The sequence below is a fragment of the Macaca mulatta genome, chromosome 1 (genome assembly GCF_049350105.2).
Source record: "Macaca mulatta isolate MMU2019108-1 chromosome 1, T2T-MMU8v2.0, whole genome shotgun sequence".
Taxonomy (NCBI): Eukaryota; Metazoa; Chordata; class Mammalia; order Primates; family Cercopithecidae; genus Macaca; species Macaca mulatta.
Window position 1 is genome coordinate 216,665,214 of NC_133406.1, and position 27,352 is coordinate 216,692,565.

Below are 27,352 nucleotides of genomic sequence, written 5' to 3' on the forward strand. Positions count from 1 at the left end.
AAATTGGCCAGGCATGGTGGCTCACACCTGTGGTCCCAGCTCCTCAGGAGGCTGAGGTGGGAGGATCCCTTGAGCTGGGGAGTTTGAAGCTGCAGTCAGCTGTGATGGTGCCACTGCACTGCAGCCTGGGTGACAGAGCAAGACCTTGTCTCAAAAATTTAAAAATGAGTAACAAAATGGTGAATTTTATGGTATGTGAATTACATCTCAGGAAAAAAAATTAACAATAAAATAAATAAAATTAAGAAGTAGTTCTACCAAAACAATACAGTTATATTTAATAGGAAAATCTTTTACACTGATTTGGTTTCTAAATTTAAATGTAAGTTAATTAAGATATAAAATTAAAAGTTAACTTCCCTCATTAAGGCAGCTACATTTCAAGTCATAATAGCCATGTGGGACCAGGGGCTACTATAAAGGATGTTGTACCTCTGAGAGCTCACTGCCCCTGGACACCAAATGAGGTCCTGAGTGGCCATCCTCGACCACTCCCTGGGTAAGTCCTGAAGGAACCAAAAGCAGGCTGATAAGAGGACGCTAGAGTGAACAAATGAAACTATACCATACAGACCCTTTTTCTTTCCACCAAAATGCAGAATCATATCAATTACATCATTTTTTTCCAGCAACAACTCTATCTTATAGGTGAAGAAATCCATACAATGTCAAAACCAGAAGGAATCTTTGAGACAACCAATTTTTTTAAAAGTTTAAAAAAGTACAATTCAGGGCCGGGTGCGGTGGCTCAAGCCTGTAATCCCAGCGCTTTGGGAGGCCGAGGCGGGCGGATCACAAGGTCAGGAGATCGAGACCATCCTGGCTAACACGGTGAAACACCGTCTCTACTAAAACAAAAAATTAGCCGGGCGCGGTGGCAGGCGCCTGTAGTCCCAGCGACTCGGGAGGCTGAGGCAGGAGAATGGCATGAACCCGGGAGGCGGAGCTTGCAGTGAGCCGAGATGGCGCCACTGCACTCCAGTCTGGGCGACAGAGCCAGACTCCGTCTCAAAAAAAAAAAAAAGTACAATTCACTCTTCATGGCATACAGTTCTATGGATTTTGGCAAAGGTATGGAGTTGTGTCCCCTCCACCACGATCAACACACAGAATGGTTCCATCACCCTCAGAGGTCTCTCATGCTGCCCAGTTATTGTTTGAAGCTTTCGTTCATTTCTTGACTATCCACTGTTTACCAGGCTCCTGCTCTGCACTGTGAACTTTCTTTTTTTCTTTTCTTTTTTTTTTTTTTTTTTTTTTTGAGACAGAGTCTCACTGTGTCACCAGGCTGGAGTGCAGCGGCCTCAGCTCACCACAACCTCTGCCTCCTGGGTTCAAGCGATTCTCCTGCCTCAGCCTAGGACTACAGGCACAGGCCACCATGCCCAGCTAATTTTTGTATTTTAGTAAAGATGAGGTTTCACCATGTTGGCCAGGATGGTCTTGATCTCTTGACCTCGTGATCCACCCGCCTTGGCCTCCCAAAGTGCTGGGATTACAGGCGTGAGCCACTGCACCTGGTCAACTGCGAACTTTCTTAGTCTGCCTAACCACCCTGTGTAGTGGGTGTTCGGTTCCCCTTTGCTCAAGGCCACACAGCTCTTGGTGGCAGAGCTGAGATGTGAACTCAGATCCACCAACTCTAATCTTAACTAGGAGTTAACTTAGTAGTTCTTAACTGCTGCTGTCCAAGACTCCTTCATTTGCTGACTGCCCACTAGAGCCTGGGTGTTCACTGAAATATTTATTAGCACCAGCTATGCGCTGCCCTCTTCCAGGAACAAACAGGCCATGGTCCCTTCTGGACTATGCAGCTTCTGCCCTGGTCCCAGACTGCGGGGGTGTTGGGCTCTCACCTGCCTCACCAGGGGCAAGTTCAGTGGTACAAAAGCACAGGGCTGCCCTCTCTTCTTCCTTCTCCTCCTCCTCCTCTTCCTCCTCCTTCTCTTCCTCCTCCTCCTCCTCCTCCAGCTGCCCTCCCCTCCTCCTCCTCCTGCTGCTTTCCTTCTCCATGTGCCAAGCCTGACAGCTTTCACCAGTAGAACTGAGAAGCCTCTCCCGAGATCCTTTTCTGTTAACAGTGAGCTAAGGGCAGGTCCCCTCTGTCGTCCTTTTCCAAAGGAGAGGAAGATGCCCCACTTCACCAGCCCTCCTCCTCACCCAAGCCTTCCTTAGGGAGGACATAATCTCCTCAGAAGCAGCAGCAGGGCTGCAGGACCAGGCGCACAGGCGGCGGCTTGGAGGGCTCTTGCACAGACCACTGTGTTTTGCAACCAGGAGCAGAAGGGAGGCTCAGAAAACATCCCCAGGAGCAATGACCCTGGTGGCCTGAGGGCTGTTTCTCCCTGTCGCATAAGCAACTACTGTCTGGGGTTTCAAAATCCCTTTTCAGGCTTCATCACTAAAAAGTGTTTCACTCCCAAATGACCTGTTGTCATCCTCCTGATCGTCTAGAGCTTTTTTTTTTTTTTTTTAAATAAACCCCTCCCCTTGCTCAAGGTGAGGTGATGCCAAGACTGTCCAGGCTTCGCTTCAGGCTTCCAGCTGAGGAAGCTGAAGAGATTTAGTAGCGGAAGCCTCATAAAGAGAGGCTTCCCCCAGGGTCCTTCTTGTTCCTGGCTCGGGCTGAGGAGCAGACACAGGTCAGAAAGGCTGGGAGACAGCGCTGGTTCCATACTCAAAATCCTGGTTGCCTTAATCTGGGTTTAAACAGCACATTTTGATAAACAGCCCCACTCAGAACTGTACAGTGTTGCTAATCCCAGCCTCTCAGGGTAAAGCAGAGGCAAGGGGAAAACAAACATTTTATGGCTGTGGAAAGACAGCCACTCCTGCCCCATGCCCTTCTGTGACAGCTCTCATTATAGGAGAAGCTAGGCCTAGAGGGAAAAAGGGGCCACTGAGTCAAATACAAATGGCGAACAATGATTTCCCTTTTTTGGTTTTGAAATGGAGTTTTGCTCTGTCGCCCAGGCTGGAGTGCAGTGGCGTGATCTCGTTCACTGCAACCTCTGCCTCTGGGGTTCAAGTGACTCTCCTGCCTCAGCCATCGGAGTAGCTGGGATTATGGGCGCCCACCACCATGCCCTGGCTAATTTTTGTGTATTTAGTAGAGATGGAGTTTCACCATGTTGGGCACGCTGGTCTCGAACTCCTGACCTCAGGTGATCCACCCACCTTGGCCTCCTAAAATGCTGGGATTACAGGCGTGAGCCACCGCACCCAGCCTAATGATTTATCTTTAGCTTCAACTCCCTGGGCTTTTGGGGCAGCAGGGCTGAATTGAAGAAGGCATAAAAGCAGAAATTAGCCACTGACCTTGAGATATTTTTGTCTGAATTTGGGAGACAATTTTAAGCTAAAGCTGGGGTTGGATTTACCAGAAATATCTGGGGGGTTACTTTTATTATTTATTTCAAATGTAATATATGTTTGTTGGAGAAAATTTTCAGAATTACCAAAGGCAATAAATAACTAAAAATTTAAAAACGTTACTCCACCATTCAATGTTGATATTTTAAAACCTTCCAACCTATTCTTTCCATAGTAGATTGTTTTCCACAAAAATGAAATCGCAGACAAGATACTATGTTTTATAAACTTGCTTTTTTCTTTCTTTTTTTTTTGAGATGGAGTCTCACACTCTCACCAGGGCTGGAGTGCAGTGGCACAATCTCAGCTCACTGCAACCTCCACCTCCTGGGTTCAAGCGATTCTCCTGCTTCAGCCTCCCAAGTAGCTGGGATTACAGGCACCCGCCACCACGCCCAGCTAATTTATTGTATTTCTAGTAGAGACAGGGTTTTACCATGTTGGCCAGGCTGGTCTCGAACTGACCTCATGATTCACCCAGCTCGGACTTCCAAAGTACTGAGATTACAGGCATGAGCCACCGCGCCTGGTCTAAGCTTGCTTTTTTCAAAAAAATGTATCAATAGATTTTGTTGTTATTAATGACCATATCAATAGTTCTTAAGCCCACTGGGCAAATTATTAATACTCTATAACTAGAAAATGGTTCCCCTGCAGCGTCCTGGGAGATGAATATGGTTCCGCACAGTGACTTCAGGAGATAAACTCCTCCATCTTGTTAAGCATGTCTGTTCAACAGTTCAAGCTCAAGATGAAAGGCAAGTGGCATGACTGAATCAGCACTTTGGCCCCACCGTGCCTGCCACCTGTTTTATGAAGCGTGCCAGTGTGTCAAGTGCTGAAGTATGAAAAGAAAGGTGGTGTTGTCAACCAGGACTTCATCCCCTCACTCCAGTCTTTCCCTCAGCCACCTCAGCTGGAGAGGCCTTGAGGCTGAAGAAAACGTGCCTTCCGGGAAAGCAACTGCACACACTGACCTCAGAAAATAGGAAGCCCCCAGGAGCAGTGAATGAAACATTACTTTGTTGTCTTTGGAGACCAATTTCCAGGTCTCTCCATTTTAAAAGGAATGCAGATACAAAATCTCCTCAGTCCCATGTAGCCGCGTGGGTTGTGTTTGTCCCCTTGGGACAGAAAATGGTGAGTTTATGGCCTTTGGTGAGCAAGAGCCCCCCTTGACCCAAAGCAGCTTCCATCTGCCCCTCAGCCTCCCCCTTCTCCTTTCCAGTAAAGAAACCCAGTTGCCTGTTACAGTGTCAGACTTTGCAAGGCTGTTAACGACCTATAAAAGTCCAAAGACAGAATACTCCGGAAGGAGGAAACACTAATTAAGGAAATCCTGAATGCCCTAAGCCTGCTCATTAACAAGAGGCGCATAATAACAGCCAAAGTGGAGAAGCTCATAAATTACCCAAGGAAGCCCAACGCAGTTGGGAGGTGGGGCCTGGCCAATGGAACCCAGGGTTCACTTCTGGGGTTAATGGAATCCTGGCTGGTCCCCGGGATTGCCCAAGGCCAGGCGTGGTGTTTCCTTCCTGCCTTGCTGGGAGAGGTGAGTAAGTTTGAGGGAGGTGATTATTCAGAGTCACCCGCAAATCAGGGCGATACTTGCTCTGGGCCACAGAGGGAAGTGGGTCACGCACGGGAGAGTATTAGAACTCCAAGCTTTGTCTTGGCGATGTGCTCGCAGATAAGTAAACAACATCCCTCCCTTTCCCTCCCCCTACTGGGCATCTTCCACTCCCAGTCATTTATCACAGGCTGAAGGAAACACATTATTCAAAAGAAAAGGGAGAGGCGGGGAGGAAGACCTAGGACTTCTCAAACCCCTTTCCTTCCAAGAGCTCCAGGCTCGATGCTATGATCACTATGAGCTTCCCGGCAAAAGATTGACACATTCAGCTAGAGAGAAACCAAGCGACACAGAGGTTCACTGACGGGCGTCCGCCCCCCACCCCCGCCCCAGCAAACCGGGGGATGAGTTTAATTTGCTTTCCATTAAAGCTCCTGCTGCTTACTAAAGATTTCACAACGTGTTGGCTCAGTCTAAGCAAAATGGAAGCCCCATGCATGACTCAGCCCACCTTTTCATGACTCAGGATCTGGAAGAAATTGGAGAATGTATGATCAAATCTCACCCGTGGCACATCCAGTACGAAGATGTTTCCCAATGCCCTGATTTTTGTGCCTGTGTATTCGGTGATTTCATCACTCCACCAATAAAGCCTAACAGTATCAACAACAGCAAAAGAATGGCAGCTGACTCTTATGGAGCCTTATCCATCCCAGGCATTAATAGACACTTACACCTGTTTCCTCCTCTGGCCCTCACGCTGAACTCAAGAGGAAACCTAGGCTCAGAGAGGCAACGTGACTGTGCAGATCGCACAGGGTGAGAGCCACGGCCAAACTCGGGGCCCAGTTTCCTAACTGTTTGACTGCAACCAGATTTTGGGGCCATATTTGATGCAAACTCAGGTAGAGGTTAAGATCATGGGCCAAAGAGCCCAAAAGTCCTTGGAGACTGTCTTGGCCACATACTTTAGGGTGAGTCACTTTGCCTTCCTGAGCCTCACCTGTAAGATGGGGGAAATAATACCGTTGGTGAGGATTAAATGAGATTCTTCACGTAAAACGCTTAGAACACTTGTAATAAGTTGTCAGTAACTGTAGGTTGCCATGGACTGGGAGTGCCGGCTTCTGGGGGCACCCAGGTGAGAGGGGTTAGGGAGGGCCCCAGCAGGGCCCTTAGAGGAGCCGCAGAAAGCAGCGCTTGTCATTTCCACAATTTCGATGAAACCCATAATTATAACCCCTCCTGCCGTCCCTGGCCCTGGGGCAGTGATAGAATCTTGCTGCTTTCGGGGTCAGGTCTAATCACCACATGGATGGGCAGGCACAGGGTGCTGTGGGAGATGGGTGGGGGACAGGTGGGAGAGGGCACTTGTCTCTGAGTCAGGCAGCAGGACACACCCAGAACTGCACCGTGGGGCACCCACCCAAATGGAGAAGCTGCTGCAGCCCCTTTCACAAGAGATCGCAGAGTGAGATTGCAAGCCCTAGAATTGCTGCCCAGGTTTTTTTTCTCCCCCCACCCTAGCAGCTCATATGTAACATGCTGAATTTGAGCCAAAGTCATATTAAATAACAGCTCCTCTGAATTGAGTTCTTACTGTATACCAGGCCCTAGGCTGGACACATTTTATTTATATTCTAATTTAATCCTCACAACCGCCCCATGGGATGGTATCAGTTGGGTACATGTATGTAGCAGTTACTATGTGCCAGGCACTGTTCTTAGCATTTCAGGTCTATGACTTTTTCCACTCCTAAGAGGGGAGTACTATTATTACTCCCTTTTTCCAGCTGGAGAAACCCAGGCACATAGAGTTAAGTAATCTGCTCAAGGTCACAGGGCTGGAAAATGAGGGAGCCAGGTCTCAAAGCAGGGCAACTGGACCTGTGCACACACTTAACCTCTATATTACAAACCTTCTTTACCCCACAAGCTACTGTTATTATCCCCACAAGCTACTGTTATTATCCCCGTTTGGCAGATGAGCAAACTGAGGCTCAGAGACCAGAGCCAGGATCTGGCGCCAAGACCCATGCTCAAATTGTTATACCAGACTGGCCTACACTCCGACTGCAGTGGGTCTTTTTTTTTTTTTTTTTTTTTTTTTTTGTGAGACAGAGTTCTGTTCTTGTCGCCCAGGCTGGAGTGCAGTGGCGCGATCTCACTCACTGCAACCTCCACCTCCCGAGTTCAAGCTATTCTCCTGCCTCCGCCTCCCAAGTAGCTGGGACTGCAGGCGCATACCACCATGCCGAACTAATTTTTTTGTATTTTTAGTAGAGATGGCGTTTCACTATGTTGGCCAGGCTGGTCTCGAACTCCTGACCTCATGATCCGCCTGCCTCAGCCTCCCAAAGTGCTGGGATTACAGGCATGAGCCACTGTGCCTGGCTAGTGGGTCTTTTTTCAGTTGGACATGAATGATGTGATTTAGGGAGAAGAGAGGGGCAGAGAGCCCCAATGCCTAGAAATAACCACAACCGGTAGCCCTTACACCTGTAGGTGTTACTTTTCTTCTCATTTTATGTATGAAAAAAATGAGGTCCAGAGAGGTGAGGTCCCTGTCCTGCCAGGGAGCAATGGGGCTGAGACTTGAACCCCTGACTCCTGAGCCGAAGCCCCAGTGCGTCTCTTCTTCCAGGCAAGGTGTCTGAAATTCCACTCTAAGAAATTCATTCTTTGGATCCTGAAAGTGTTTGGCCCTCAAATCATTTAAAAAGAATTTGTTGAGCAGCGACCTTATTCCAGGTGTGGTGCTGAGTCAGGGGTTCTCACACTGTGTTGTGAGACCCGGGAGCTCCAGAGCTCTGAGAGAGCGTCCCTGGTGGGTCTGAGATGGTCACACAGGCAGGGCTGCCCCCAGCCCCCTTCCCCATTCTGCCAAGAACTGCTTTCTTGTATCTGTTTTATATTGAGATACCTATAGATTTTGCTTTTGAAGAGAGAGTTCCACCACTAAAAATGCTTTAAAATCACTGTATCTGGTCCTGGGGACATAGAGGTGGTCTGTCATGTCCCCAGCCTCAAAGACCCACCTGGGACAGACAGACAGGAAAACTCACTGCAGTATAGCTTAGCAACCACCCAGGCAGGTGTGAAGTGCAGAGACAACACAAAAGAAGTGATTTAGCTCTGGGGCAAAGGAGGGAGAAGGCTTTCTAGAGGAAGGGACGTTGAACTGAACTTGGAAAGACTCTGGATTCTCTGAGCAGCCGAAGCAGGAAGAGCATTCCAGGTGGAAGGAACAGCATGGCCAAGGATTGTAGTGGAAAGTGTATTGAGGGAACCTGAAGGAATCCTGGAACGGAAGGTGAGGGACACCAGCATGTCATCATCAGCTAGTGACTGAACACGGAGTAGGTCACTTTTAACCATCTTTAACTGTCAGTGTACTTATGCCGGGTCCTATGCTGTGCAGCGGGGACAAGGATGTGAGCTAGACAGAGCTCCTTGCTCTCCCAAATCTCAACATCTGGGGTGGGGAGGGGTGAAGCAATTCAGTCCAGCCGCTGGTCAATGAGAGTTTCTTAGGGTGGGATGTTGGGGGCTGGAGATGATCAAGAGTTAGTTATTGAAGCCCAGAGCAGGGCAAGGCGCAATGCATTTTAAACAGGGACGGCCAGGAAGGGCTTCACAGGCAAAGTGGCACCTGAATTGGACTTGGAGAGGTGGGGATGATTGTGAGAGTCGGGGGTGGTAGAACACATTCCAGGCCAAGGAAGGAACAGCAGCAGCAAAAGCCTAGACACAGGAATGCACAGGGTGTGAGCAGGGAACAGGGAGCAGCTGGGTTGGGTGCAGCATCGGGTACGGGAAAGGAAGTAGAAGGAGATCAAACTGAAAATGTCTGTTAGAGCTAGACTGTGGAGAAATGGGCAAGAGGCAAGCAAAGGAGTCCACACCCGAGGATCTGAGCAACAGGATGAGCAGGACACAATACCAGGCCTGTGTCATCACCACCTGTGCGGGGGTCCACCTCCTGAAACACCTCGGAGGGACCAAAGTAATCCCAGCCCAGAGGGCAGCCTCTGGAACCAGCTGCTCCACTGAGCAGCCACATGACCTTGAGCTTGTTACTTGGCTTCCTGGAGTGTGAAATGGGCACAGAAATACGTCTCCTAGAATTGGTGTGAGAATTAAATTAGTTAATACACTCAAAATGAACAGAACACAGCTGGTCACATGGTAAATACTCCTATTATGCTAGTGCTTATTATTTAAAAGACCAACTTATTTAATTTCTCTCCTTTTCCAATGATGAGAAGGAGAGCTCTCCAGAGAATGAGAGCTACGAGAGGAATTCCATTTCATTTGTTTCTTGGTTCTTTCATACTTTGATCATCCAGTTGGTAGGTCAGGCATGCTTCTTATTTCCTTCCTTTTCCTCCCTTCCTCCCTGCTTCCACAAATCCTTTTTTTTGTTGTTGTTGTTGAGATGGAGTCTCGCTCTGCCACCCAGGCTGGAGTGCAGTGCACAATCTTGGCTCACTGCAACCTCCGCCTCGTGGGTTCAAGAGATTCTCATGCCTCAGCCTCCCCAGTAGCTGGGATTACAGGCACCTACCACCACGCTTGGCTAATTTTTGTTTTTTCAGTAGAGTTTCATCATGCTGGCCCAGCTGGTCTTGAACTCCTGACCTTAAGTGATCCACCCGCCTCAGCCTCCCAAAGTGCTGGGATTACAAGCGTGAACCACCATGCCCGGCCCACAAATACATATTGAGTGCTAACTCTGTTCATTGCTTTCTTTTCTGTGTCAGGGAAGTTTGGGTGAGATGCCCAGTACACTCTAGGTCACTATTTTTTCAACTCATGGCCTTTCACAGGGCACTGATCTCTGCCAGGCCCTGTGCTGAGTATGGGGAATACTGATGTGTAAGCTGCTTCCTGCCCTGGGCGAGTTGCCATCCTGGCCCTGCGCCCAGGACTCTTGAATGTTAACCATAACCCAGTGGGATCCATGCAAAGTAGTCCCATGGGAAGCTCAAGGGGAGAGTGGAGAGCCAGGGCCACAGCAGAGGAGAGGAGAAAGGTGTCATTACAAAGGAGAAAAGTCCTGATTTGGCCTGTGTCATGAAATCATTTTATTGCCTACAAATTTCAACATTCAGATTATTTTCCGAGTACCCAGAGAGGGGCTGAATGGGACGATGAATTTATGAAAATGATGCCAGCCCAGAGTTCTGCTGCAGACGGACCTTCCCCAAACCTTGGTTAAAACCACCCTGCCACCCAGAGTATAGAACACAGGGTCCCGGGCCAGTGATGATAATAGTAACAATGCACTTTTTTTGTTTTTTGCTTTTATGAGACAGGGTCTCACCGTGTCACCAGTATGATCATGACTCACTGCAGCTTCCAGCTCCCAAGCTCAAGTGATCCTCCTGCCTCAGCTTCCCAAGTTGGAACTACAGACATACACCACCACACCCAGCTAATGTTTAAAATTTTTTTTTTCTAGAGAGGGGATATTGCTATGTTGCTTAGGTAGGTTGCTCTTGAATTTCTGGCCTCAAGTGGTCCTCCCTCCTTGGCCTCCCAAAGCACTGGGATTACAGGCATGAGCCATATCATAATGGCCGGTTTTTTAGCACCTACTATGTGTCGGGCACTGTGCTAGGTGTTTTACAGACATCATTTCACTTAATTCTCACAACGACTCTGCAAAGGAGAGGAAGTCTAGTTGAGATATTGACACCCAAGGTCACACAGCTGGCCAGAGGCCTGGCGTGGCACCAGGGAGCTTGTAGAATGCCAAGTCGAACCTCAAAAGTATCGCCAGTCGATCCTCATCCTTTGCAGATTCCATATTTGCAGATTTGCTTGCTTGCTAAAATATATTTGCAACACCAAAATCAATATCACAGGGTTTTCACTGTCTTTCACACACATGCATGGAGCAGCAAAAACTTTGAGTTGCCCGATGCTACATTCCCAGCTGAGTCTGAACAAAGCGAGACCATGCCCTCTTGTTTCAGCTGTCATACAGTCAACAAATGTCATATCATGCTCTATTTAATTCTGCACTTTTCACTTTTTGTGCTTTTTTTGGTGATTTTGCTGTTTAAAATGGGCCCCAAGGCTGAGTGCGGTGGCTCATGCCTGTAATTTCAACACTTTGGGAGGCCGAGCTGAGAGGATCGCTTGAGCTCAGGAGTTGGAAACCAGCCTGGGCTATATAGTGAGACCCTGTCTTTACAAAAATAAATAAAATTAGCCAGACAAGGTGGTGCATGCCTGTGGCTCCAGCTACTCAGGAGGCTGAGGTGGGAGGATCACTTAGGCCTGGGAGGTCAAGGCTGCAATGAGCCGTGATCACACCCCTGTACTCCAGCCTGGGCAACACAGCCAGTCCCTGTCTCAAAATAAATAAATAAATAATAAAATGGCCCCTAAGTGTAGGGCTGAAGTGTTGTCTAGTGTTCCTAAGCTCTGATGTGCCTTACAGAGAGAAAATACACGTTAGATAAGCTTCATTCATGAGTTATAGTGGGGTCAATGTTAATGAAGCAACAACTTACACTAAATAAAGTGTGTTTAACAGAATCACACATAAAACAAGGTTACATGTTGCTTGGTTGATGAAAATGTTGTGATCAGTGGCTCACAGGAATTTCACCTTGGATTTATCCTAGGAGCAATGGTTCTGTATTTGGGAAGTCAGTGTTTGCAGTGACTTTATAGGAGGAGAACTACCATAAGTAATGAGTGTCAACTGTACAGAACAACACAGAAATTCTTCATTCAATGATTCAATGTACTTCTCTCTGTCTCCTACACATGCACACACATATATACATAAACATTTATACTTTTTTTTTTTGAGACAGGATCTCACTTTGTTGCCCAGGCTGGAATGCAGTGGCACAATCTCTACTCGTCAGGCTCAAGTGATCCTCCTGCCTCAGCCTCCTGAGTGGCTGGGACTACAGGCGTGCACCAGTACACTCAGCTAAGTTTTTTTTTTTTTTTTTTTTAAATCAAGACAGGGGTTTCACCATGTTGGCCAGGCTGGTCTTGAACTCCTGACCTCAAGTGATCCACCCGCCTCAGCCTCCCAAAGTGCTGGGATTACAGGCATGAACCATTGCATCTGGCTGGTTTTTGAAACATTTTTTTTTGTAGAGATGAGGTGTTCCTATGTTGCCCAGGCTGGTCTCAAACTCCTGAGCTCAAGTGATCCACCTGCCTTGGCCTCCCAAAGTGTTGGGATTACAGGTGTCTCTACACACACACACACAATGGCCAGGTGTGGTGGTGCACACCTGTAGTCCCAGCTACTCGGGAGGCTCAGGTGGGAGGATCACTGGAGCTGGAAAGTTCAAGACTGCGTAAATCGAGATTGCACCACTGCACTCCAGCCTGGGCAATAGAGGGAGACCCTATCTCAAAAAAATTATTAAATAAAATAAAATAAATGAACCTAAATGGGATCCTACTGTGTATATTCTTTTGCAGTGTTCTCTTTTTGCTTCACAGCAGGCTGTATGTGCTTTCTGTGTTGCTGTGCCCAGAGACCAGCCTCACTCTTTTTAAATATCTGTGTGATGTGAATGTTCGTTCTTATGTGTTTAACCATTTGCCCCTTTGACATTTAGGTTGTTTCTATTTTTTCATTATGACAAACATTTCTTGTTGATGACAATAGGGATCTGTAATGGGCCCTTCCATTCCTTCATAGAGGGTTTTCACTGGGAAAGACTGGGGCCAAGACTTGCTCCGATCTCCGGGCAGAGCTAGAGCCACCGGACCCAGAATCCCAGCAGAGCTCCAGTTACCTGTGAGAGAAATAGGTGCCTGTGAGGGCAGGGAGGGTGGGCGGAGGGCGGTGGGCACAGAGCCCCGCTCCCTGGCAGTGCGTGTGGTCCCATTCCTCAGGTCCTTGTGCAAACACCGCTTTGTCCCTGGCTGAATAGGAAAGTCAGCCCCAAATTAGCACTAATGTGAGGGCGTTTAACCCTCTTGTGAGGCCCTTTGAGAAAGCACAAAAGAACTTTTTCAGGGGCTGGGCTGTGCAGCCCAAACAGGTCTGACTTGGAGACACATGCCTAGCAGGAATGCCAGCCCTAGGGAGACTCAGCAGCTGCCCTCTCCCGGCAGGTAACCCAGCAGATGGAATCTGAACACAGCCCCCGGTCCTGGAAGGCCTGCACCCCGAGGGCTGTGGCAAGCAGGGGCAGGCCACGGTGCCAGAAGGCAGGATGTCTGGTTAACTAATGCTTTGACATCAGGGAGATCTGGGTTCAAATCCTAGCTCTGCTGTCACAGACTGAGACCCTCTGAGCACATCTGTTCCCCATCTGAGCCTCAGCTCTGTCAGCCATAACATGGGGATGAGAATAGTGATGACCAGAGGAGCTTATTAAGAAGGTGACCTGAGACGATACAGTGTCACCTTCTCCGGGAGCCTGATCAGGCTGTTTAAAACCACAACATTAGGTGGGGCACAGTGGCTCACGCCTGTAATCCCAGTATTTTGGGAGGCCAAGGTGGAAGGATCTCTTGAGCCCAGGAGTTTGAGACCAGTCTGGGCAACATGAAACCCTGTCTCCACAAAAAAGAAAAAAAAAAAAACAAAACACCTGGGCACGGTAGTGCACACCTGTAGTTCCAGCTACTCGGGAAGCCGAGGTGGAAGGATGGCTTGAGCCTGGGAGGTTGAGGTTGCAATGAGAGCAGTGATTACACCACGGCCCCCTAGCCTGGGCAACAGAGCAAGACCCAGTCTCAAAAATAAAAACATTAAAAAAAAAAAAAAAAAAAACCACAGCATTCCCCTGCCCAACTCCACTCCTCTCTCCTCCTTTCCTACCTTATGTCCATCCATAGCACACGCCCCTTCTAACCTGCTATGTAAGTTACTTGTTTGTTTCACTTACTATGTGCCTTTCCCCACCATAAGCTGCAGGAAGGCACAACTTCATACTTCCTCTGTTCATCGCTGTACCCCGAGAGCCTTACACAGAGCCTGGAGCACAGTGGGCCCTCAGTAAATATTGGTCATGTACAGAGGGCTTACTTAGCACAGTGCCTGGCACATAGAAGTCTTTGATTTTAAAAGACAGCTTTGGCAGCTGCCACTGTTGGCATTGTTCTTATTCTCAATGTAATTCCCCAGGGCACACAGACAACCAAGTCCCTGTGCCACTGGGCTGTGCCTATCAAGAAAGAGAAATATTTGGGCCCAAGCAAAACCACAGCAGAGGGCTGGGCCTTGCCCAGAAGTTGTCTCCAAGTAGAGTCTGTATGTGCGTGCGCGTACGTGTATTCGTTGACCTGTCTGTGTGTTTTCCTATCAGCACAGGTGCCTGCTGGGGCCACACTCTCCACCACAGGCTCTCCTCTCTCTCAAGATGGAGGTCGGGGTGTAGCTGCATTTGGGGAGCAGCTGCCGCATTTCCTTAGGCGTGTAGCAGCCTGCATGTGCTCCGGAGACGGAGCAGCGTGGGTGAGGCTCAGGGTTTGCCCGCCCCAGCGGCCTCTGCTCCAGAACAGGCTTGTCTGGGCCTGCCCACCTCTAATCTGACCACAGAATCAGGGAACTGACTGAACCTCAAGTTCTGGGGGGGCACAGCTTGAACGCCAAGGCTTATGCCACTGTCTCCATGGCCTTGGCCCGAACGTTATCCACAAGAGGCCAAGTCGAAGGGCCTCATGTGGGTGTTGGAGGTTCCAGACCCACAGGCCATCTCCTGGGTTCTGAAAGGGTCACTCGTGTTTCCCAAGTGCCCACTAGTGCCAGACCTGCATGAGGAGTGGGATGGAGGGATGAGCAACAGAGACCCAGCCCTACCCCATGGGGCTCCTGGGCTGGGCCAAGGAGGCAGATGTTAAACAAAGAGTTACTTAAATTACAGATGTGATGAGGCTGAGAAGGAAAAGTTCAAGGGACTGTGTGTGCTTTGAATTGTGCATCTGCGCTGGGCTGAGGTGCTCTCTGAAGAAATAATATTTATGTATTTATTTAATGTTGAGACAGGGTCTTGCTCTGTTACCCAGGCTGGAGTACAATGGCATGATGACAGCTCACAGTAGCCTCAACCTCCCAGTCTCAAGCAATCCTCCCACCTCAGCCTCCTGAGTATCTGGGACCACAGGCACACACCACTACACTGGGCTAATTTTGTTTACTTTTGTAGAGACAGGGTCTATGTTGCCCAGGCTAGTCTTGAACTCCTGGAGTCAAGCAATCTGCCCACCTTGGCCTCCCAAAGTGCCGGGATTACAGGCATGAGCACCTGGCCAGAAATGATATTTAAACTACAGCTGGAAGGATGGTTGGTGTTAACCAACTTGAGAGGCTGGAGTGGTGATGGGAAGAGAGGAATTGTGTCTCAGAAAAAGGGAACAGAATGTGCAATGGCCCCGAAGTGAGCCTGATCCACAGTGTGATTGTATCGAAAACTGCAACACCCTGAGAGGGAACTTTTTATTTTGCTGATGAGAAGACAAGGCTTGAGGAGGTTGGGCCACCGGCCTGGGACTCTGCACGTTGCATCCTGAGCCCCTGGGTTTTCCTGAGGACTCAGCCTGAGTCACCCAGGACTCAGCTGAGTCCAGAAGACCAGCCTCCTTTACCTGTGGAAAATGTTCAAAAAGTTTCAGGGTTAGTGAGGTTTCTGGGGAGGAAACTCATTGTGAAGGAGAAATCATAAAAAAAGAGAAGAATCCTGATTCTGAGGTGACTGAGGAGGCGATTCCGGGATTCCAGCATCCTTTCCCAACCCGGTTCCTCCTTGGATGTGGTCCCATCTGATACAGCTTTCCCAGAATGAATCATAATGCAAAACTGTCCAGATGCATGTAGATAAGTAAATAAATAAACCCAACAAGTGGCCCAATTCCTTCTTCCCGGAGGAAGTAGCTCAGTAGAGTCTACAGATACAAAACAGAGTGTGTCTTAAGATTTTAACTAATCACATTGTTGGTTTTCCCTGGGTTATTGAATAAGATCCACTCGGAAATAATGAAGACACCAATGTGCCCGGGCTCCTGGGCGAGTAAAGAGAAGGCAGCATTTGGCAATGCCTGGTGAAGGCCTAAGTGAGGTGTGGGTCATTCACTGTGATTTGCTCCACATTTATTTACAAGCCCAGCAAGCTGTCCCTACTGTCCCAAGGTAGGCAACCACAGCTTGACTTCCTGGGCTAGAGCAGGTGGTGTCTTTTTTGAGGAGGCCCCAAATGGCATCCCCCATACTCCCTGATATGATGACTATGACTGGGGCCTCCAAGTAGTGGGTGAGGCCTGGGCACCCACCTGTCTTGGGGTAACCACACCTACCTTGGTAAGCATTGGGTAACTAGGCATGAGGCACCCATCTGCATGGGCAATTTGTGCAATTACCCTGTGTGCCCAAGTGAATCAATGTTTACTTGCTGCAAAGCTGGGGAACCTCAACCTCGCCTGTGGTCCAGGGACCTCTAGGACAGCAGCACGAGAGGAATATCTGGTCCAAAGGGCTAAGGCATTCCTGGCCCAGTTTCAGGTACAGACTCCAGCAGACTCTCCTGTATCCATTCAGGGTTGAGAATGTTGAGGAACCTGGAGATATTTGAAAAATAACTCCAGAAACAAATGAAGCAATTTTTGAAGACAGGGCACAGTGAGGTGAATTAACTTGCCCTAGGTCACACAGTGAATACACAGCAGAGTCAGGACTTGAACCAGGCACAGGCAGACTCCAGCATCCCCTTCTACTCTTGGGTTAGTATACTTATATCTATGGTTGCATATGTATGGAATAGAAGGTCTGGGAGCATGTACATCAAAGTGATTTTTCTTTACTAGTGAGATTATTGGGGAGGGAGGGGGCTTTCACTTTCTATTTTTCACAATCATGTATTATTTCTTCTTTTCACAAACTGTGTTAATTTTATATTTAGGAAAAAGTGAAAAGATGTGGTTTTGACCTGGTGCTCCAAATTGATAATGTTTATCAAATGCTTTAAAAATGTCCCAAGGGAATAATCACATGTAGTCAAGAGGATACAAGGCTGTTTCTGGAATCACTGATCTTCAACCCACTGCTTTATCACCTGACACAGTGCAGCACCTGTTGCTGGAACATTCCAGAGCCTTTAGGAGTGGAGCTTTGAAGAACATGCAATGACATGAGAAAATGTTAATGACATAGAGTTAAATATAGAAAGGAGGGTATGAAATTGTATACAGAGTATGATGCCATTGGTGTTTTTAAACAATTCTAGGCTAGGCACAGTGGCTCACGACTGTAATCCCAACACTTTGGGAGGCCAAGGTGGGAGGATAGCTTGAGCCCAGGAGTTTCAGACCAGCCTAGGCAACAAAGTGAGACCCCATCTCCACAAAAAAATGAAAAAATTAGCCGGGCATGGTGGTGTGTGCCTATGGTCCCAGCTACTCAGGAGTCTGAGGCAGGAGGATTGCTTGAGCCCAAGAGGTTGAGGCTGCAGTGAGCCGAGATCATGCCACTGCACTCCTCCCCAGGTGACAGAGTGAGACTGTATTTAAAAAAATAAAAATAAAAATTTTAATCCTATGTACAAATACTAGAAAAATGTGCCAAATATTAATAACAGTTATCTTTGGGTGTCAGGGTTATAGTAACTTTAAGCTTCTTTCTACTTTTCTTCATTTTCTATGATTTGTAGAAATTGCGTGTAACTTTTCTACTCAGATAGAACAATAACAAAACAACTAATGTTTACTAGTGTTTTCTGTGCTAGGCATGTTACATGTTCTGTCTTATTTAATCTTCACCACAAACTTATGAATAGATGTGAGGGAATGAAGAGTTAGAAATGGGAAGTAATTTGTCCATTGTCACACAGCTGGTATATGGTGAGGCTGGGATCTGAACCCAGACAGTCTAACTGCAGAGGCCACTGTCAACCACTATAAATGCTATTTTTCTTTAAAATAAATACAGTACTTCAAGGGCTGACTCCTGTTCGTTTTGCCCAGTAGGCACCATGGAGACCTGAAGCACAGCTACCATGGGTCATTGGGCAGGCTGTACTCTGCATGACAGAGCATGTACTCTGCTTGCTAAGCTGTGAGCCTTGGCAAGGAACTGTATCCATCTGGAGAAGGAGGTGCTTTTAATAAAAATGTGAATTAAAACTACAGTGAGATGCTACTACATACCTACCAGAAACATTAAAAAGATGGATAATACCAGCCAGGTGTGGTAGCTCATGCCTGTAGTCCCAGCACTTTGGGAGGCTGAGGTGGGGTGGATCATTTGAGCTCAGAAGTTCGAGACAAGCTTGGGTAACCTAGTGATACCCCGTCTCTACAAAAAATAGAAAAATTTAGCCCAGCATGGCCACACATGCCTGTAGACCCAGCTACTTGGGAGGCTGAGGTGGGAGGATCACTTGAGCTTGGGAGGTGGAGGTTGCAGTGAACTGAAATCATGCCACTGCACTCCAGCCTGGGTGACAGAGCAAGACTCTGTCTCAAAAAAAAAAAAAAAAAAAAAAAAAAAATTAGACCAAATGTTGATGAGGCTGTGGAGCAACTGGAACTCTCATTCATTGTTGGTGGTGAAGTGATACATTGTTGGTGGTGCAATAAAGTGATACCACCACCTTGGAAAAAGATCTGTCATTTTTAAATAAAATTAAACATACACCTACCCTGTGACCCAGTCATTGTACTCTTAAGTATTTACTCAAAAGAAATGAAAGCATATGTTCACAAAAAGCCTTGTACAAGAGTGCTCATAGCACCTTTCTCATAATAGCCCCAAACTGTCAACAGCCCAGGTGTCCATCAATAGAAAAATGGACAAACTGCAATATATGCCTACAAAAGAATACTCCCCATTAATAAAAAGGAATGAATTAATGATATGCAGGAACAACATGGATGAATCTCAAAACGTTACATTGAATGAAAGAAGCCTTACATGAGAGATTATACAAGGTATGATTCCATTTATATGAATTTTCAGAACAGGCAAAACCAATCCACTGTGGAAAAATATTAGAACAGTGGGTTGCCTAGGGTGCTGGAGGGGAAAGAATTGACTGGGAAGGGGCATGAGAGAACTTTCTGGAGTGATGGGAATGTTCTTTATTTTGATAGAGTTTGGGGTCACAGGTGTATACATTTATCAAAACTCAATAAAAAGCACTTGTGCATTTCATCATAAATTTTACATCAAAAGGATAAAAGTTGTGAGCAAATATATGTGCATGCTGAAGTAGTTAAGGAAATTGTACTGATGCCTGCAATTTACTTTTAAATTCATAATGAAGTCGGAGCATTAATGAAAGTCTAAAAGAATGGCTTTATGAAAGAAAAGCAAGTGCAGTACAACATTCATAGTAAAATTTAAATGGTGAGTTTAAGGATATTCACTATAAAATGCTTTCAACTTTTGCTGTGATGTTTGAAAACTTTCATAATGAAACGTTGAAAAACACACTTGCTGTACACAAACATAATGTATGAAAGAAGTCAGGCACAAAAGGACACACGATATGTGATTTCATTTAGCTAAAGGACAAAATGAACTGATGAGATTAGAAGTCAGGATAACGGTCAGGACAGGGGGATGAGGGTGTGTGTGTCTGTTGCTGGGAAAGTTCTGCTTCTGCACCTTGGGGTGGATAGCAGTGTTCAGGTTGCGAAAATTCATGATTGGTGCACTTTTCTATAATGTATATTACACTTTTCTGTACATATGTGTATTGTACTTAATAAAAACGGGTTTTAAAAGACTTGCCATGTTACCAACTCCTGCTTCAATCAGTATGTGGTAATAATTCACCATCTGTCTTACTCACAGAGAAATGTGGGTTCAAATTCTGGTTCTGCCACTTACCAGCTGTGGGATCAGGGACAAGTAACCTCCATAGGTCTGTTTTCTCCTCTGTTAAGAGGAATAATGACATCTCTTTCAGGGGAGGTGATGTTGAGATGGAAGGAGACAATACACACTTGTTGCTTGGCCCTGAGCCTGCCACATGGTATTAGGTTGGTGCAAAAGTTGCTGAGTTTTTGCCATTAAAAGTAATGGCAAGAACCGCAATTACTTTTGCACCAACTTAATAACTGCTTTCAGTGAGATTAAATGGTGGTGATTAATCAGTACCCTCAGGCTCCCCCTGTTTTCAACACCACCAGGGATGTCATGACTGGACAGCAAGAAAGGCTTTTGGATTGGCTGAGGTCCTTTGGGCCACTTGCTTAACTTCAACCTCTCTGAGCCTCAGTTTCCTCATCTACAAAGTGCAGATGATAATTCCTGCTGGGCGGGGTTGCTGTTAGCACCAGAAAAACTTTAGATCCATTAGCTTGAAGACGTCCAGGGTTTTCTGAGGACCTTCTTGTTTTGTTTTGTTTTGTTTTGTTTTTTTGAGACAGGGTCTCACTCTGTTGCCCAGACTGGAGTGCAGTTGCACAATCTCAGCTCACTGCAACCTCCAGCTCTCAGGCTCACGTAATTGTCCTGCTTCAGCCTCCCAAGTACCTGGGATTACAGGCATATGCCATTACCGCCTGGCTACCTTTTGTATGTTTTAGTGGAGACGGCGTTTCATCGTGTTGGCCAGGCTGGTCTTGAACTCCTGACCTCAAATGATCCACCTGCCTCAGCCTCCCAAAGTGCTGGGACTACAGGCATGAGCCACCGCGCCCAGCACCTTCTTGAAGTTTCAAACCCCACTGGGGATAATGGATGTAGCTTGGATGTCTTGGAATGGAGGCTCTGGGGTCCTCCCCAGGGTACAGTGACAACCCTTGTGGCACCTGCCCCTGGAGGCCAACACGGTAGCCTTGCTGCGGCAGCCTAGCGATTGCTCCAGTTATTAAATCAGGGATTGCACTTCAGTGAGTAACCTGTCACCCAGGAGCAGTTATCCACTGCTGCCACCACACAAAGGAAGCTCTGTTCAGGCACAAAGTGACTGCTCGGGGTGCTGGCGACCAGAGCTTCCCTCAGGCCAGGACTTGGGGCTGGGTGTCTGGCCCTGAAGATGGGTCTCAGCTTCCCAAAGGTGTCTGCCAAGCTCAGAGGCATTAGGATGTGCTCATTCCTGAGCTTCAAGACAGCTTGTCTACCACCCACCCACTCTGCCAGGACCCAGGCTGGCTTTCCTGGGGGCAGCTGGTCATTCTAGTGTGGTATGTATGCCAGCCATGGACCAGATGGTCTACAAGCCAAGGATCCTCAAATGGAGACCCTTGACCCCAGCCCAGGACTCCTCAGATGGAGAATCAGCCCATTCCTGCCCAAGACGGACAGGTGCTTAGGACCAAGTGGGCAGTCAGTAAACACACATTAGAGAGAATAGTAACTAAGGGCTTAATTGCCAGGCAGCATGCCAAAGCATTACACACACTGTCACATTTGGACTGTTATTTATCCCATTCCTCAGATGAGGAAAATGAGGTTTAGAGAGATGATGTTACCTGCCCCAGAATCCATGGTTTGAGCCCAGCTTGGGTGACTTTGAAGGGCCCCCAATCTTTTTTTCTTTTTTCTTTTTCTTTTTCTTTTCTTTCTTTCTTTTTTTTTTTTGTTTTTGTTTTTGTTTTTGTTTTGAGACAGTGTCTCACTCCCATCACCCAGGCTGAAGTGTAGTGGCCTGATCATAGCTCATTGCCACCTCGAACTCCTGAGCTCAATTGATTCCACTGTCTCAGCCTCCTGAATAGCTGAGACTACAGGCAAGTGCCACCATACCCAGCTAGTTTTTTTGTATTTTTAGTAGAGATGGAGTCTCATGATGTTTCCCAGGTTGGTCTTGAACTCCTGGATCCACCCACCTCGGCCTCCCAAAGTGCTGGGATTACAAGCGTGAGCCACTGTGCCTGGCCAAGCCTCCACTCTTGCCCACCTTGTTATACTAGCAGCAAGTGATGACAACAATGATACCTGACTTTTAAGCACAGATAGTACATATGCTAAGCACTGTACATTCATTATTGGATTAAATTACTCGAACGACCCTATGAAGTAAGTATGATTATTCCTCATTTTATGGAAGAGGAAATTGAATAAATGAATGGCTGGTGGGCTTGGCCTCTCAATAACTAATTTTTATCACATACCTTCTCAACAGAATTGGGTATTAGGACAGGCACACTCATAGTGATGACCACCTTTCATCTCCACAACCCCAATACAACGTCAGTGTTAGTTCTTTCATTTTCTAGATGATATAACTGAGGCTTGAACAGTTAAGTTTCCCGTTATACAGCTAAAAGTGCTAGAGCTGCGATTCAAACCCTAGGCAATCTGCCCCCAGAATGCACATTCCTACCATTCTAAACTACTGTGCCAAACCTACAAGCCAGTTGCCTTTAGCCATGCTTAATTAAAGAACGGTGCCAGGTGAAATATGCCTGGCTGGGCTGGTTAAATTAATCGAGTGTCAACATATCTGGGTGGACAGTAAGACAAGTCAGTGTGAGTCGAAAGGACTGTGTAACTGCCCCAGGCCCCTGGTTTTTGGGGGGCAGTATTGCTTCGTGGTAAGGAGCCCAGAGTGCCAGAGCCAGCCTGCGTGGGTTCAAATCTCAGCTTTTCCACTGACCAGCCATATGACCTTCAGCATGTTGCTGAACTTTTCTGTACCTAGTTTATTCATCCGTAAAATGGGTATGATGATGGCAATATAACAGTGCCCATCTCCTAGGGCACATCTCCTAATATGAGAATTAAACCAGTTAATGTATGTAAAGTACTTAGCACACAGCCTGGCAGGCTGTCAGCATTGTATAAGCATCTGTGATTCCGTCCACGAGTTGGGCAATGGATGCAAGCACTTGAGTTTTGCCACATGCAAAAATATCTTTGCTGAGTTGTGATGTGATGTTATACCCTAGTTTTTATAGAGGGAGGATGTGACAAATAGTTAATGAAGAATGTGTCAGTGTCACTGGCGAAGCTGAGGACATTGTTCACCACGTTGCACAACGCCCTTTATCTCAACATTCCCATGCTCTCTCTGTTCCTCCCGGAGCTGAACACCAGGAAAGAGCACCTCTCTCCAGACCAGCACGTGTGATGTCTGGGAGCAGCACAAGACCCCTTTGGCTGTCAGGAATTTGGAAATAAAATGAAACAGGATGTTCGTTGGCTTAAGCTCAGGTCCTAGGACATTCTCCTTTTCCTATTGGTTGTTTTCTTTATCAAAAACATTGTTTCAACTTTGATGTTTTTGAAATGGCAATTGTTTTATAGATTATTTCTGATTTTAAAACATATGTATCTTGATTGTAAAGAAAAGAATTAATATTTCGATGTATGCCCTTACAGATGTTTGTGTATGCTTTGGGTATGTATAATGTGTGTGTGTGTTATGTATATTATATGCATGTGTATGTATAAACATGGATATGTGTGTGCATATGTTTTTGGAAACAAAATTTTAGAAAAGGGAAAATAGTGCCATACTGTTTTGAAACCTATCATTATCGGCCGGGCGCGATGGCTCATGCCTGTAACCCCAGCACTCTGGGAGGCCGAGGTGGGTGGATCAGGAGATCGAGACCATCCTGGCTAACGCGGTGAAGCCCCGTCTCTACTAAAAATACAAAAAATTAGCCGGGCGTGGTGGCGGGCGCCTGTATTCCCAGCTACTCGGGAGGCTGAGGCAGGAGAATGGCGGAGCTTGCAGTGAACCGAGATCATGCCACCACACTCCAGCCTGGGTGACAGAGCAGGACTCCATCGCATTAAAAAAAAACAAAAAAAAACACCTACCATTGTCTTTTAAGCTTACTGAAGACATTTTAAGGAGTTACAATATCTCAGGGTATGCTTGTTGAAAAGGAAAAGAAGTTACAATAACCACAGTCATCATTATTCATTCATTTAGCAAAATATGTATGATTCCCGTAAATATTTTCTAGGCACTCTCTCGAGGCTCTGAGAACATAAAACTGAACAAAATAGATAAGATCTGCCCCTCATAGGAGCTATCAAACCATAAACCACTAAAAATGATCATTTCAAATGTTGCTATGAAGAAAGTGATGCTCATGTGTTGAGGGCAACATTGAAAAGGGGATCATAAAAGCCTGCTTAGGTGACGTGCAATGGCTCATGCCTGTAATCCCAGCACTTTGGGAGGCAGAGGAGGGTGGATCACCTGAGGTCAGGAGTTCAAGACCAACCTGGTCAACATGGTGAAACCCAGTCTCTATTAAAATACAAAAAGTAGCCAGACGTGGTGTCAGGTGCCTGTAATCCCAGCTACTCAGGAGACTGAAGTGAGAGGATCACTTGAACTCGGGAGGCAGAGGTTGCAATGAGCCAAGATCATGGCACTGTATCCCAGCCTAGGTGGCAAAGTGAGACTCTATCCCAAAAAATAAAAATAATAAATAAATAAACATTTTTTAAAAATAAAGCCTGCTTTGAGAAAGGGATGTGTGAGCTGAAGTGTGAGTCATGAGAATGGGACAGCCTTGACCACATCCTGGCAGGAAAATGGAGGAATTGGCAAGTGCACAGGCCCTGTGGTGAGCGCAAGCGTGGTCCATTCTAGGAACAGCAAGAAGGCTACTGTGGCTGGAGCTGATCAACACACAGGTGGAGAGACTGGAAGGGGCCAGTTCTTGCAGATCCTGGGGAAGGGCTTGGATTTTTCTTTCAGTGTCATGCTCTGATTTAGCCATCCGAAGATCAAGATCACTGTGGCTGCTTGGTGGGGACTGCAGGGACCAAGAGTGGAAGCAAGGAGAACAATTGCAGGAATCTGGGTGGCATGCACTGGAGTGGCAGCAATAGACATGCCAAACCCTGGCTGGATTTAGACTTAATTTTGAAGTAAGTCAAAAGAGGTACTTGCAGAGGTAAGGAATAGGGGGTTCAAGGACAGCTCTGAAGCTTTGGATAACAACTTATAGTCAGCACTCTGTACCCAAGGATTCAGCCAACTGTGGATGGAAAATATTTCTTAAAAATACAGTAACAAGTGGGTGGCTGACAAGATGGCTGAATAGGAACAGCTCCAGTCTGCAGCTCCCAGTGAGATCAACACAGAAGGCGGATGATTTCCGCATTTCCAACTGAGGTACCCAGCTCATCTCATTGGTACTGGTTAGACAGTGGGTGCAGCCCACGGAAGGTGAGCCAAAGCAGGGTGGGGCATTGCCTCACCCAGGAAGTACAAGGGGTTGGGGAACTCCCTCCCCTAGCTAAGGGAAGCCATGAGGGATTGTGCCTTGAGGAATGGTGCCTTCCGGCCCAGATACTACACTTTTCCCATGGTCTTCGCAAACCATAGACCAGGAGATTCCCTCAGGTGCCTACACCACCAGGGCTCCAGGTTTCAAGCACAAAACTGGGTGGCCATTTGGGCAGATGCCGAGCTAGCTGCAGGAGTATTTTTTCATACCCCAGTGGTGCCTGGAACGCCAGCAAGACAGAACCATTCACTCCTCTGGAAAGGGGGCTGAAGCCAGGGAGCCCAGTGGTCTAGCTCAGCATATCCCACCCCCATGGAGCCCAGCAAGCTAAGATCCACTGACTTGAAATTCTCGCTGCCAGCACAGCAGCCTGAAGTCGACCTGGGACACTCGAGTTTGGTGGGAGAGGCATCCGCCATAACTGAGGCTTGAGTGGGTGGTTTTTCTCTCACAGTGTAAACAAAGCCTCTGGGAAGTTTGAACTGGGCGGAGCCCACCACAGCTCAGCAAAGCCGCTGTAGCCAGATTGCCTCTCTAGATTCCTCCTCTCTGGGCAGGGCATCTCTGAAAGAAAGGCAGCACCCCCAGTCAGGGGCTTATAGATAAAACTCCCTGGGACAGAGCACCTGGGGGAAGGGGTGGCTCTGGGCGCAGCTTCAGCAGACTTAAACATGCCTGCCTGCTGGCTGGGAAGAGAGCAGCGGATCTCCCAGCACAGCGCTCGAGCTCTGCTAAGGAACAGACTGCCTCCTCAAGTGGGTCCCGGACCCCCATGCCTCCTGACTGGGAGATACCTCCCAGCAGGGATTGACAGACACCTCATATAGGAGAACTCCAGCTGGCATCTGGTGGGTACCCCCTCATACAGGAGAGCTCCAGCTGGCATCTGGCAGGTGCCCCTCTGGGACAAAACTTCCAGAGGAAGGAACAGGCAGCATTCTTTGCTGTTCTGCAGCCTCTGCTGGTGATACCCAGGCAAAGAGCATCTGGAGTGGACCTCCAGCAAACTCCAGCAGACCTGCAGCAGAAGGGCCTGACTGTTTTAAGGAAACTAACAAACAGAAAGGAATAGCATCAACATCAACAAAAAGGATGTCCACACAAAAACCCCATCTGAAGGTCACCAACATCAAACACCAAAGGTGGATAAATCCATGAAGATGAGGAAAAACCAGTGCAAAAAGGCTGGAAATTCCAAAAACCAGAACACTTCTTCTCCTCCAAAGGATCACAACTCTTCGCCAGCAAGAGAACAAAACTGGAGGGAGAATGAGTTTGTAGAATTGACAGAAGTAGGCCTCAGAAGGTGGGTAATAACAAACTCCTCTGAGCTAAAGAAGCATGTTCTAACCCAATGAGAGAAAGTTAAGAACCTTGAAAAAGGGTTAGAGGAATTGCTAACTAGAACAACCAGTTTAGAGAAGAACATAAATGACCTGATGGAGCTGAAAAACACAGGACGAGAACTTTGTGAAGTATACACAAGTATCAATAACTGAATTGATCAAGCAGAAGAAAGGATATCAGAGATTGAAGATCACCTAAATGAAATAAAGTGTGAAGACAAGATTAGAGAAAAAATAATGAAAAGGAACAAACAAAACCTCCAAGAAATATGGGACTATGTGAAAAGATCAAACCTACATTTGATTGGTGTACCTGAAAGTGGCAAGCAGAATGGAAACAAGTTGGAAAACATTCTTCAGGATATTATCCAGGAGAACTTTCCCAACCTAACAAGACAGGCCAACATTCAAATTCAGGAAATACAGAGAACACCACAAAGATACTCCTCAAGAAGAGCAACCCCAACACACATAATCATCAGATTCACCAAGGTTGAAATGAAGGAAATAATGTTAAGGGCAGCCAGAGAGAAAGGTTGGGTTACCCACAAAGGGAAGCCCATCAGACTAACAGCGGATCTCTCTGCAGAAACCCTACAATCCAGAAGAGAGTGGGGGCCAATATTCAACATTCTTAAAGAAAAGAATTTTCAACCCAGAATTTCATATCCAGCCAAACTAAGCTTCATAAGCGAAGGAGAAATAAAATCCTTTACAGACAATCAAATGCTGAGACATTTTTGTTCTCATCAGGCCTGCCTTACAAGAGTTCCTGAAGGAAGCACTAAATATGGAAAGGAAAAACTGGTACCACCCACTGCAAAAACATACCAAATTGTAAAGACCGTCAACACTATGAAGAAATTGCATCAACTAATGGGCAAAATCACCAGATAGCATCATAATGACAGGATCAAATTCACAC

The 27,352-nt window shown here is 47.0% G+C and overlaps 3 long non-coding RNA genes across 3 annotated transcripts; 2 read left to right on the forward strand and 1 right to left on the reverse strand.

Annotated features, from left to right (window-relative positions):
• Positions 1–7,850: 7,850 nt before the first annotated feature.
• On the forward strand, positions 7,851–13,712 carry LOC144335232 (uncharacterized). The gene is made up of 2 exons (XR_013405896.1): positions 7,851–8,014; positions 13,421–13,712. It is a non-coding gene; the product is annotated as an uncharacterized LOC144335232 (long non-coding RNA).
• On the reverse strand, positions 12,599–17,457 carry LOC144335240 (uncharacterized). Its single transcript, XR_013405916.1, has 2 exons — positions 17,331–17,457; positions 12,599–15,025 (listed from the first exon to the last, which is right to left on the reverse strand). It is a non-coding gene; the product is annotated as an uncharacterized LOC144335240 (long non-coding RNA).
• On the forward strand, positions 15,456–23,277 carry LOC144335236 (uncharacterized). Its single transcript, XR_013405904.1, has 2 exons — positions 15,456–17,137; positions 21,746–23,277. It is a non-coding gene; the product is annotated as an uncharacterized LOC144335236 (long non-coding RNA).
• The last annotated feature ends 4,075 nt before the right edge of the window (positions 23,278–27,352 follow it).